The sequence below is a fragment of the Enhydra lutris genome, unplaced genomic scaffold (assembly GCF_002288905.1).
Source record: "Enhydra lutris kenyoni isolate GAN:26980312 unplaced genomic scaffold, ASM228890v2 scaffoldscaffold57, whole genome shotgun sequence".
NCBI lineage: Eukaryota > Metazoa > Chordata > Mammalia > Carnivora > Mustelidae > Enhydra > Enhydra lutris.
Window position 1 is genome coordinate 6,527,579 of NW_019154141.1, and position 13,187 is coordinate 6,540,765.

At 45.1% G+C, this 13,187-nt stretch overlaps 1 protein-coding gene across 2 annotated transcripts in view; it reads left to right on the top strand.

Annotated features, from left to right (window-relative positions):
* Positions 1-13,187, top strand: part of LOC111158087 (protein kinase C alpha) — a 393,808-nt gene that overhangs the window by 237,709 nt on the left and 142,912 nt on the right. Inside the window, exon 1 of one of the 2 annotated variants that reach the window (XM_022519919.1) lies at positions 12,893-12,915. The exons of the other annotated variant lie outside the window; for it this stretch is intronic. The gene's annotated coding sequence lies outside the window, so the exon portion shown is untranslated. Of the gene's footprint in view, positions 1-12,892; positions 12,916-13,187 lie in introns of those variants that run through there. 2 annotated transcript variants of the gene reach the window in all.

The following is a 13,187-nucleotide window of genomic DNA, read 5'->3' on the forward strand; positions in this document are numbered from 1 at the left end:
GGACTGTCAGCTTCTTCATCACAGGCTCAAGGGACGATGAAGAACATTTACTGTACATAAAATATATTTTTTTATTTTTTCATAAACTTGACCTGTGGCATTGGTTGCTTTGTACATCCTAAGCTGATAGAATTTTTGTTGCTAGAGAGAAATTCAAGGGCTTTCCAGAGCACTAGTTTCCAAACTGAATCTTTAGGAGAAACAAAAACAATTCTCTGGTCCCATTATAGACCTGATGCATCAGAACAAAGCCCACAGAGTGTGTTCCAGGAATCTGTATCCTTGAAAAGCTCTGCAGGAAGGGTGGAAGGAGGAGGAAAAAGTGTAGGGATATTCTCTGGGGTAGGGAACAGGCCAGTCGATCATTGTTTAAGCTGGAAACGGCTACTCAGTATTGAATGTTCTCTCTATTCTTTTATTCTTTGCATATATTTGGAAGTTTCCATTATGAAAAGACTTATTAGAAAAAAAAAAAAAAAGAGGTTCCCAGGTGATCCTGATAATCAGCCGGGCTTGGGGGGCACAATCCACTCCTCCCACCTAAGGAATGAGAAACAGCAGGGACCATCCAGTTCATTGGTGGGATCTAGAACTCCTGTTTCTGCCTCACAGGTCTGAGCTTTCAATTCAGCTACCTTTGTAAACTATCCATTTGACTGGTTTTCTTGGAATTTAAAAGAGCATTAAGCCTAATATGGGGGCACCTGGGTGGCTCAGTTGTTGGGCGACTGCCTTCGGCTCGGGTCATGATTCTGGGGTCCTGGGATCGAGCCCCGCGTTGGGCTCCCTGCTCAACGGGAAGCCTGTTTCTCCCTCTCCCCCTGCTTGTGTTCCCTCTCTCGCTGTGTCTCTCTCTGTCAAATAAATGAATAAAAATCTTTAAAAAAAAAAAAGAAGAAGAAGCCTAATATGTATGACTCAACCTTTTCTTTTTCTTTTTTTATTTCTTTTCTTCTTCTTCTTCTTCTTCTTCTTTTTTTTTTTTTTAACACAAGGGAGGGGTGCCTGGGTGGCTTAGTTAAACAAACGTCCATCTCTTGGTTTTGGCCCAGGTCACGATCTCTGGGTTGTGAGCGTGGAGCATGTATAAGATTCTCTCTCCCCCTCTCCTTCTCCCTCTCCCCACCCCCCTGCTCACACACGCTCTCTCTAAAAACAATACAAATAAGATCAATAAAACACGGGAATTTTGCAAGATTTGTTTCTTCCTTCACAAACTTTTCTCTTCGGGATGCACTTAGAATCATTCCATGGGATTGCAAGAGAACCACTGGCTTTTCAAACACAGACTGTGGTGCTTCCCCTCTGCCACTAAGTCCCATGATCAACCGAGTGAGTCCAGGGTACAGGAAGGAGGGACTGTTGAGGGTCGAGTGGCTGCATGGGGCAGCGGTGGCTGCCAGTAGTAAGCAGTGTGAACAGCACAGCGGGATGCAAGCAGAAATGGGAGAGACCAGCCAGAGACTGGGAAGTGAGAGGAGTGGGACTAGACCTTGTCTGTGCCCAGTCATGGGTTGGAGCCTCCAGTTTGGCCAACAAAACCATTAACTTGTCTGTCATCTAGGAAGATGTTACCGATTTCCCCAAGCAGCTGTCCAGCTCAATTCAAAATGTGTCACACTGTCTGAATGATTTGACCAGAGCCCCAAGAGATGCAGGGAATGGCTGAGAAAGAGAGGGAAGGAGAAAGGGGACCCCCCATATGACTGAGTTTGAAGGAATTGTCAAAGGGGCCACCTTGATTTTTGTTTTGCTTTGGCAAAGAGGTTTTTTTTTTTTTTTCCAACTGTGAATGAAAATAAGCATTGCTTTACATTTTTGTTATGTTTGTTTTAAAAATACCATTGTCCACATTTTTATGATTTATGGAGATATTCACATAACAAATTTCACCCACTGAAAATGTACAGTTCAGTGATTTTTATATCTACAGAGTATATCCACAGAGCTGTGCAAACAAACCCTGTGGGCTCAAGAGAAAATTTTGTCCTCCCTTAACTACACAGAAGCATCTAAATTGGGAGTCTTTCCCAGAATAAGGGCTATTAGCAGAGATCTATTTTATGCACGTGACCCAACTGTATGGCCGTGCAAACATCTAATTGCCAAAATGTGCTCTTTTTATCACCCTGTGAATTGCATTCCTCTCCTCAGAAATCCCAAACCTCTCCCCCTTCTCCTCGACATATAGACCTCATTCTGCCTATCTCTGCAATGTCCATGTCTGTGTGGATGCCTCATACGTACACCTATTACATTTCATCTCCTCCTCTTAATCTGTCTCATGTCAGTTCTCAGTCCAGCTAGAAGAACCCTTGAAGGGGAGAGAAATTCTTTCTCCCCAACAGTGACCAAATAATATCCACTGTGTGGCGTAGCACATTTTGTTTATCCATTCATCCATTGAGGGACATTGGGGTTGTGTCCACCTTTTATCCTTTGGGAGTGCGGAGGAGCAGATGGAGAGAGAGAAAATCTTAAGCAGGCTCCATCCCCAGTGCAGAGCCCAATGCGGGGCTTAATCTCACAACCTTGAGATCATGACCTGAGCTAAAATCCAGAGTTGGACGCTTAACTGACTGAGCCACCCAGGTGCCCCAGTGTCCACTTTTTGTGACTAATACTGCCGTGAACATAACCATACAGGTTTTGTGTGAACACACCTTTTCAGTTTTCTGGATGATACACCAGAAAGTAGATTGCTGGGTTGTATGGTAACTTTATGTTCAGCATTTTGAGATGCCAACAAACCATTTTCTAAAGCAGCTGCACCATTTTCCAATCCTACCAATGGCGTATGAGGTCTCCAGCCACTCCACATCCACGCCCACACAACTGTTGCTGATCTTCCTGAATCTGGTTTTCCTGGTGGGTGTCAAGTGGCATTTCATTGTGGTTTTGGTTTTCATGGCTAATGATATGGAGCTTCTTTTCATGTGTTCATTGGTCATTGCATGTCTCTTGTAGAGAAATGTCTATTCAAATCCTTGGCCCATTTTATAATTGGGTTGTTTATATGTTCATCGTGCAATGATAAGAGTACTTTTTTTATTTTAAGCATGTCTTGTTGTGTGAGTAGAAAACCAAATGGAAAATATTTTAAACACCGAAGAGACATTATAAGCAGTTTGACTGACTTATGCTATAGTTCTGTGTCACCTACTTTTAGGGATCATTCTGGTTATTGGAGAAATCTGAACTTGATAATATAAATATAGTAAATACAGCACATATATAGAATTGTGAATCCTTTCATAGCCTGCTGGGCTGGGTGCTAGAACTACAGAGGAGACTACTAAGTTAGTGGAGATAGCTGTTCTCCATTGAGAGCATTTTAATATTTATGGATCTTTCATGATATATAAATTCGAAACTCATATGTGCCATTGAGACTGTTTCCATTGGAGTTTTTTGTCTTTAGCTAAGTTGTATGGAAACTCAAGAGATAAGTATCTCATTTGTCGTATTGTGAATTTCTCCAGGAGAACAAAACCTTTTTTCTTGCAGACAGTTGAAGGAAATTATCGTTTCTGTCTTTAAATTATCATTATTGGGTTTCTCCGTCACAGACTTGTAAAACTATGGGGTATGTATAAAGTCATGTTTATTCATTTGATATTCCAAACATAAGTACACTAAACTTGATTCCGTTAATTTCAGAAGAATAGAACATTACATTTAGAATTAGGCAAATATACACAAGTTGCAACTGTGTACAAGGATTGTTTCTATTTCCATGATAAAGTCACATCTGATCTCCAAATCTAATTAGCAGCTGTTTATTGGTGTATCCGACCCACCACAGCTGACTTTCCCCAAGTCTGTAACGAGGACACCACCAGCAGGTGGGGTAGGACACTGACCCTTAATTAGAGTTCTCAGCCAGAATCCCAGAGCCTGGTGCAGGCTCCTAGGAGTTGAGTCAAGGACAACACAGCAGTGGTTATGAGAAACAAAAACGGGGGGGTCAAATTGCACAGCAGCCTACAGAGTTATTTATCCGATACACAGAAATGGATCTCAGTATAATAAATACCTTCACTGGTCAGTGCTCTGTGATACTGTACATGTTTCCGGGCTCCGAATTTCTTAGGGACGCTGGAGCAAATTTCTGCGGACTGGTAGCTCAAAACAGACAAGTCATCCCTTGAGGTCCTGAGGCTAGAAGTTCAGCATCAAGGAGCTAGCGGGGCCATGCTCTCTCTGAAGGCTCTAGAGAGTCATCCTTCCTTGCTTTGTTCCCTGGCAACTCTGGGCACACTTTGGCTTGTGGCTGCATCGTTGCAATCTCTCTGCCTTTGTTTCCACATGGTCTTTTTCTCTCTTGGGTCTCGGTGTGTTCACTCCCCTTTTTCTTTTTCTTTTTTTTTATCTTTTTTTGGTCTTTTTATAAGATTTTTATTTATTTTTGCAAGAGAGAGAGAGAGAGATTGAGTGCACAAGCCCTGGGATGGTGGGGGGATGCACAGAGTGAGAGGGAGAAGTAGGCTTCCTGCTGAACAGGGAGCCTGACATGGGGCTCGATTCCAGGACCCTGGGATCATGACCCAAGCTGAAGTCAGATGCTTAACCCACTGAGCCATCCAGGTGCCCCACTCTCTCCTCTTCTTATAGGGACACGAGCCATTGGAGTTAGGGCCCTCTCTAACCCAGGAGGGCCTCATCTTAATTTACCAACTGCCTATGCAAAGACCCTGGTTGCAAATAAGGTCTCATTCTGAGGTCCCAAGTGGACAGGAATCTTGGGGGAGAGGTATATGGAGTGGCAGGTGCTTGCCTGCTGTTCAACCCAGGTTGCAAACCCAGCCACTTCATTTCTCAGGTCTGACTTTTTAAATGATTGTAGGTTTCCATGGAAGTCAACTCCCAAATGAAATAATCTAACAAAATCCACCTCAAAAATGTGGGATGTGGGTGTTTGTATGTTTCAGGAAGGACTTTTTAAAAATCCAGAAGGGAACTGATGCTGTAGAGTACATACCGTATGATAGACACCTTTGTATACGTTACCTCTTCTAATTCTGTGAAGTCACCTTCTTTTATAAGTCCATCTCATCCAAATATGTGACTCTTAGCCACTTGAGAGCTGATATGGAACCGATTCTTTAAGCTACGTGAACCTATGTTTCCTTATCTGTGAAAGTGGGGGGACTGTTTGTACCTTATACAACATTGTGGCTACGAAATACCATGTTTGTCAAATACGTAGTATTCCACAAATGTCAAGTCCTATATCTTTTTCCTAGCTCTTTTAGCTGAGCATGCATTTTTGTCTTTACGGCCAGCGAGGGTTTAGGGATAGATGTATTGCAGACATCCCAATTTTGCGTCAAGACCTGGTTATTAATCATGGGCCTATCAGTTAAGACTTGCACGCATCTGTATACAATAGAAAACTTCCAGATGATGGCAGATGAACTAAGAGCATTCTCTTCTCTCTCGTGTGAGAGGAGTGTGTAGGGGAGCAGACCAGGATTTATGGAGCAGCTCTCCCGTTGTCTGGCTCTGTCTCCACCATGCAGTCTGAGCTCATGGCTCCTGGGCACAGCCAAAAAGGGCTGCTGAAGCTCCAGCCCTCACATCTGGGGTGCATACCACAATATGCCAAAAAAAGGGGGGGTTACCTCTTCCAGCTGAATGACCTCCTCTTAAGCAGCTTTTCAGAAAGTCCTTACACTTATTTTTTTTAAAGATTTACTTATTTATTTTAGACAGCAAGCAAGGGAAAGGGCAGAGGTAAAAAGATAATCCTGAAGCACACTCCCTGCTGAGCATGTAACCCACTGTAGGACTCCACCCTAGGACCCCAAGATCATGACCTGAGCTGAAATCAGGAGTCAGTGTTCAGCCAGCTGAGCCATCCAGGCTCCCCGTGTGTAGGCACCTCTGTCCCCAGGATGGCAGAAACCACCAGGTGGGACCTGTGCTTCCGAGAGACCCATGTGCTCATTTGTCACATGGCCACACGTCACTGCTAGAGAAATGTTTTCTTCCACTACAAATCTCAGTGTGCCCAGCCAAAATGGGGATTCTGTTACAAAGGAGAGAGGGAGAGAGTAGACAGGGTAGGTAACCAGCATTCCCTACTGTAATGGGATTATATCCCATAAGGCTCTGAAGATTAGCATTTGGGGGATGAAAGGCCCAATCTGAAAAGTGAACCATAGACGGAACCCTGTTTCTGGGCTAAAAAATCATGGTTTAGAACAACAGCCCTTGCCTCGGGCCATGCTGGCTTCCCCCTGCGTGAGGGGACAGGGGACGGAGCTCCAGAGTCCCTGTGACTGGCATTAGGACATGCAACATTTTACTTCTAGATCCAGACCCAAGAAAAAGTGCTCCATGCTCTGGTCAGCCATTTTGCTGAGTGAGGTTTTAGGCAACAAGACATTCATCACTGTTCTGAATCCCGGCTTCTGAAGGTAAGAAAAATAGACAAGTCTCTTTGTAATGCACAGACCTTCCTGAAGGCTCAGTCTGAGGGTCTCTGGCTATGGTCAAGCAGATCATTACCTGCTGAGTGTCTGTGAATCTTAGTTCTGGGAAGAATGAAATAAAAATCAAAATGAGGCAGAAATCCACACATTAGATAGATATTTGGCACATTGAAGTGGCTGTCTCCTCACCCTGGTTATGATGATGGGAAGAACATTGTACCTTCAACCCTAAGACGGAGGTTCTAATCCTGCCCTGGTGCCGGAGAGCCTAGTGTCTACCAGCACATCTCTGCTCACATGTGAAATGAGGGAGGTGCGGTGAGGACGGAACTCCGAGGCGCTGGGATCAGTTTGCTGGCTTACTCAGTGCACGCCTCGAACGTCTTCTTGGGGTCTGCTGAGCCCCAGCCCCATGCTGGGCACTGGTGCTGCAAAGCGGGGACTCGCACAATGGCCGTTTCCGTCCACCTCTGTGATTTACACAGAGGGGCTTGGAGCTGCGTGTGTAGGCACCTCTGTCCCCAGGATGGCAGAAACCACCAGGTGGGACCTGTGCTTCCGAGAGACCCATGTGCTCTGAGCCATCGTCACACACTTAATGAGTTGTAATTGCAGTGAACGCCATAAGCGTCTGTGCCAGAGGGACCCAAGCAGAAGGGAAAGAGCAGAATGGCTGGAAGCTGAGGCAGGAGAGGGGGCTGGGAGCTGGAGAGGAGTTCTCACAGGCTTTGGGGAGCTATGGGAGGACTTAGAGGGTGGGGCCATGGTCAGCTTCTGGAGGGGAACTGGGGGGCTGGATTCCCTGTGGCTGGGGGGTGGGGCCGGGGGGTTGAGTAAGGAAAGGACACAGGTCTGAAGAGCTCACAATATTTTTTTTTAAAAAAGGAAGAAAGAAATCGTTCCTCATCTATAATTCTGATTAACACAGAACATTTATTAACGACAGCCTCTGAAAAAGTGACATAGAACGCATTACAACATGTCATCCCCGTCTCTTCCTAGTGAAAAATGTGAGGAGCCTGAGATCAAAGGACACAGATGTTCAGGCGCTGTTTCATCGCCAGGCCTGACGGGGACAGGAGGATGGACCGGGTTTTAAATGTGGAATATCTGGTCTGTTCCATGTCTTTCAACCTGACTAGGGATGGGCTGTTTCTCTGCACATTTGTAATCTGGTTCTTGGACTCCCCCCACCCACCCCCGGCTCCTTGGCTGGGTTGGAAGCTTAACTTTGTTCTCTAGGTGGCCCCCAGTCCATCTGCCACCAGCCATCTCCTGTCGCTGTCTGACTTACACCAGCTCCGTCGATATCAAAGGAGAGGATGTGAGATCAAAAGAGAACAGATTTGATGACGAACCAGGGGAAACAGGCCAGGGTTTGTCCCTAATGGGCCTGTTCCATCCATTTGGGTGAATTATGCATGAACTGGCAGGGACCGGCCAGCCTAGGCAGACCTGCCTCCAGCTACCAAAACCCAAATCCCAATAGGGAAGGAACCACCGGGCACCTTCCCAACCGTGGCCACAGGTGGGCATGGCGTTTCCCCTCCCTTCCTAAAAACCCTGCTGAAATCGGGTCATTCAACCATCTGATGACTGCCGGGACTGCCTTTGTCACGTTCCTGTAAAGAACATAGAGGACTTTTGGAAATGAAGCACCTTGATGACTCTTTGGTTTAGTGGGAACTTGTGTTCCAGTGAGAGCTACACTAATGTTGTTTTGAACTGATACTGAGATTTTATCAGGCTAAGAGGCTAATAATGTCTTAAGACCTTGCTGGTGCCAGAAACTTATTGTGTCCTGAAAGTTCAGTTGGCCCCGCAGGGTCACCTTGGAGTACGGTCAGAAGAAATGCTACATTAGTTTTCAGATCAAGGGTGACTTTATTCTTTCAGTGCACTATTGAAGGAGTCTGGTCTGGAGATGTTGGGATCGTCTCCATTAAGCTTAGCTTGTTCTTGCCTTCATTCTTGCTTACCTTCTCATTCATTACTCCCCCCCCCCCCCCAGGTGAGCATGCATCATCTTTGCTAGTCACTGGCCACTATCGACGCATATTGCAAGTATTTCATTTATAAAACAGATGAACTATCCCTAGACCTATTAAGACTTTTTTTTTTTTTTTAACCATGATAAAAACTTTCATTCCACGTACTGTTTTGAGAACATTCTGGGCATTGAACAGCTCCAGGATTGTCAAAAATAAGTAGCAGACATCAAGTAACAAAGGATTACAGAATTTGAGACTTTACTCATGCATTTTAATAAGAGTCTGACTCAGGCATCTCATATTCTGGGGAATGTACTACATGTGTACTCCGTGTCGGCGTTCTACAGGGACCTAGGCGAGGCTAAGGGCATAGATCTTTGCTGAATATCTAAAGAGTTTTAACTAGAGAGTGTGTCCCACTTCCTCCCACGTGAATTTCTCCTCTCTCCCTCCCTCTCTTCATTTACTCATCCATCGTTGATCATCTGTGTTCTCTTTTATTAATTTCTAGCATCTCTAGACTCTCCCCGGCAAGTAGGTAAGGAGGGGGAGCCCATAGGAGTGAAATTGATCCCACTGAGCATAATTAGCCCCAGATATCACATACCCTCCCCGCAAGAGCTGAGAAAGTTAAGGCTTATAGACCGAAAGGATACATCAGCCTTAGCAGTTTTGCGTGGTATTCTAAGGCAGCTGAAGGACCAAAAGTCAGGAAATAACATTGCGCGACGGCACACGCCGTGTGCCATTGCTGACACGGCTGCAATGAAGTCTGTCTCGTTGAATACTGGATTATGGAAGTCAGAGCTGGTTGCAAAAGGAAGCAAATTGGGGTCTCTCGTCTCTTACCCTCTTCCCTCTTATCTGTGTAAAGTATTCTGACTTAGTCTATGACCCTGGCAGGTGGCTGTGGGTCTGAGGAAACCCTTAAAGCCAAATGTGGAGGCAGAAGCATTTAGAGCTTTTTAACAGTGAGAGCAATAGCTCGTTGGATCTAAGTGGGGCTGTTGCTGGTGTTGGTTTTGGGTTGTTTTGTTTTGTTTTGTTTTTTCTTTTTTTTTTTTTTTCCCTGGGAGGAAGTGACAGTTGAATGCCTGGCATTTCCACATGGCCTATTTTCCCCGTGGGAAATTTTTAAAAATATCCATTAAGGCTGGTTTGTATATGCCACAGAAGGGCCTAATATGCCCCTCAAATGAATATCATTATCTTCATCCATGAAATAAAGGCTCTGAGGGCTGGCAAGGCTGAGCAGATTTCTCCAAGCCACGGGTCTTGGCCAAGCTCAATGGTGTTGAAACCCGTCCTCTCTTCTCTCCCCGACTCAGTGTCTCAACACAAAACCCCATTACGCAGATGTTTTAAGAAGTTTATGATAGTCCCTTTTCAACTGCTGAAAAGGAGGGAAGGAGAGAAGGCAAGCTGTCTGTAGAATATCCAGAAGCCTTCCCCCCCGCTTCTTTGCTTTCCTAATGCCATTATGACATTATACAGTAATAAGGGGGCTAGCTTGAATGTGGGCAGTTATTGCTTAGAAACAACCCAAAACATCTAAGAAAACAGGCATTTTGGGGCAATTAAGAAAAAAAAATCAGGTCAACCACATTGTCACATGTTCCCTTAAATGGCCACCATGGGGTCATTGAGAGCACAGATCCATCAACAGGGGTCCCATACAGAACAGATGGTGTGGCTTTCAAACAGCAGTGCTCCCTTGATGAGCTCTGTCCCCCGTCAAGTGAACGGTAACGAGAAAGAAGCAGAAGCCGTGCTCTCTCCTTCTTCCAGCTCTGGGAAAATTTGATGAGATGGGATAAAAAAGACAAAACCACTCAGCCACCTCTTGGGCAGCCTAGTTAGCCTGTTTTCCTGAGATTATGAAAACTCCAGCTTCTTTTTTTTTTTTATAAGAGTCGCCCCAAATCTCCATTTCCAAAGAGGGAATAGGATCACATCTGGTCATAAAGAGCTGTTCCATCTCTAGCTAAGAAGCTGGAAAGGGGAAGCAACAGTTGCAGGAAAACCCAGCTTTCCTGGAAATGACCTGCAGGCTTGTGTTTCCATCTGATTGGCCAGAGCACAAGGCTACATCTGTAGCTGCAAGAGAAGCTAGAAAGGGCATTTTGTCAAATAGACTTGTCTTTCCCATAAAACCCAGAAATCTCTAAGGGGAAGGAAAAAGAGGAATGGACTTGGGTCAGGAACCTAGGAGTGTCTGTGGCTGGGAGGAAATTCGTGTCCCAGTACAAGGATGCTGAGTGATTCCAAGAAGCCAAAGTGAGCATGTTTTCAACAGAACACGGACACTGTGAGCCGGTCGTGTCCTGTCCAGATGCCTCGCCATCAGTCCACAGGAACTGGAGACATTTACTCTACCTGGAAAGTCCCAATTTCTCCTGAACCCCCTCTCAATTATTCTCTGTGTTTTCTAGGGGGAAATAGATCTGTCTTGCAGCTAACAAAATAGCCTTGAGGCTTGAAATCCATTTTATCTCGGAGCATCTGAAAATAATTCTGCTCTGAAGTTCCATGATGAAGTTGTCCTCTGGCGATGGAGGCAAAATAAATCTATATCCATTCATCACCACAAGTTCACTTGGGCTCTTTCAAGGACTTAGTTCCGGCCTGTGCATCTGCTTCTAACACCTACTAACCCCTGAGAGCCTAACGGGGGAGGAGCCCCAGGTTCCATGGAGAAGACTCAGGTTGATCTTCATGTTTGTCAAGTAAGGAGTCTCCCTTCTATTCCTGACGTTTTGGATGGAGCTGTCTAGTCAGTGAAACCTCGGGGCATTGGGCTGCAGAGACCCATGAGGGCCAGCCCAAGAGAATGGCCGAGGGTTTGAGTTGCATGAAATGAAATGACCTTTTCTTGGCTATAATTTTGCAGTTCAGGTGTGTCTATTTTTCTTTGAAGTTCATCAGAATCATGATTCTACTCATTGAGGCATTCTATCCATGGAGGACCTCCCAGTCCCACAAGCCCCTTTTTCCTGCTGTCCTTCCTGCCTACAGACCTACTTTGCAGGGAGCCTGGGTGGCTGTTGGTGAAGTAGCCAACTTTTTATTTCAGTTCAGGTCACGATCTCAGGATTGTGAGTTTGAACTCTGTGATCAGCGGGGAGTCTACTTGAGATTCTCTCTCCCTCTCCCTCTGCCCTTTCCCCCCCAATAAAAATAAATCTTTTTTTTTTTTTAAAGGACCTACTTTGCTCTAAATTTGCTATTGTAAAACCAGGTATAAGCAATTAACTTTTATCACCTCTGACATACCACTTGGTCTATCAAGCAAGAGGATCATTTGCTCCATTTATGAAGTAGAAATTTCTTTAGATCTTCATCAGAACCAGATTTCTTTATGGAATCATGGCTCTTAGGATGAGAGTTACGTGAAAACATTTAAGCCTGAATGCTCCATTGATGAACAGGGTGCACTTTTGAAGACAGATGCCGGTAGCTGACTTGGTGTTCATGTTGATGTATTTTCTTAGGAAATGTCACAGAAACGTCCGAGAATGGCAAGGGTTAACAGCTAGTCTCGTATCTTCTCTGGTTGCATATGGGTTCTGGACATGACCAGGAAAATCACACTGGAGGCATTGATTCAGTTGTGTCAAAATAACTCCCAATCCTCTGACGTGTTTGCTGTGTTAAACCTTAGCAAAGACGGGCAACTAAGTTCAGAGAGTCCACGTTTAAAAAAAGGGTCTTTAAAAGTGCATGGAATAACCATCCTGGTACATCTGCAGCCTGCAGACATCTCGTGAATGCTGAGTTCATAGTTAATCACATGCAGACCATGGCCATCTCCATCTGTAATCTGCAAAATGAGATTAGCAGTCACAGAGGGAAGCCAGTTACAAACAGATACGTTCATAACCAGAATTTTAGTTGTCACGATCTTCCGCAAACATGTACGGAGTTCCCTGGAGATGTGAGATACGGTCTCTGATCTCTTGAGTTTCTGGGCCATCGGGAGGCAATCCAGGATCTGGTCCTTCCCCCAGAAGTTCATGAAGAGCCTGCTTTATGCCATGATCTGCTCTGGGTACTGGGGGTTCAGCCATGAACAGGCAGACACAAGGTCCCTCTATTCAAGGAATTTACATTTTAAAGAAAAAGCAGAATTTAAACAAGTAAAAAACTAAATAAGAAAAATAATTTCAGATTAAGTGAAGAAATAAATGAAGATATTGAATACAGAGTATCTGGAGGGTTCCTTATAAAAAGCATTAAATTCCAGTATAGCTAACATACAGTGTTATAGGGGTTCTGGTGTATAGTGTAGTGACTCAGCAATTTTGTACATTACTCAGTGCTCATCTTAACTGCGTGGAGGAGTCCTTTGGATGGAGAATCAAGGAGAACCTCTCTGAGCAGGAGGAGAGGGGAAGCTGAGCTGAGCCCTGGATGACAAGGAGGCATCCATGTGAAGAGCTAGGGTGCCTGATTCCGGGCACAGGGACAGCAAGTGCAAAGGCCCTGAGGTGAGGACAAAGAAAGGGTGTATGTAGAGAGCAAATAAATAACAAAGATCTTTTATAAACTTTTAGAAAATGGTAGTTAGGGTGGGAGCCGACTCTGAAACAAAAGAAGGAAACCATAGCAGCGGCAATCAGAGGAGGCCTCAGGGAGGAGGCAGCCTACCAATGGCCTTGAGGCATGTGTAGAAGCCATGCTGAGAAGAGGTAGGGGCAAGGAGAGGGCTTTTCCCCGTAGGGGAGGGAGGCCTGTGAGCAGACACCAAGGCTAGCTTGTG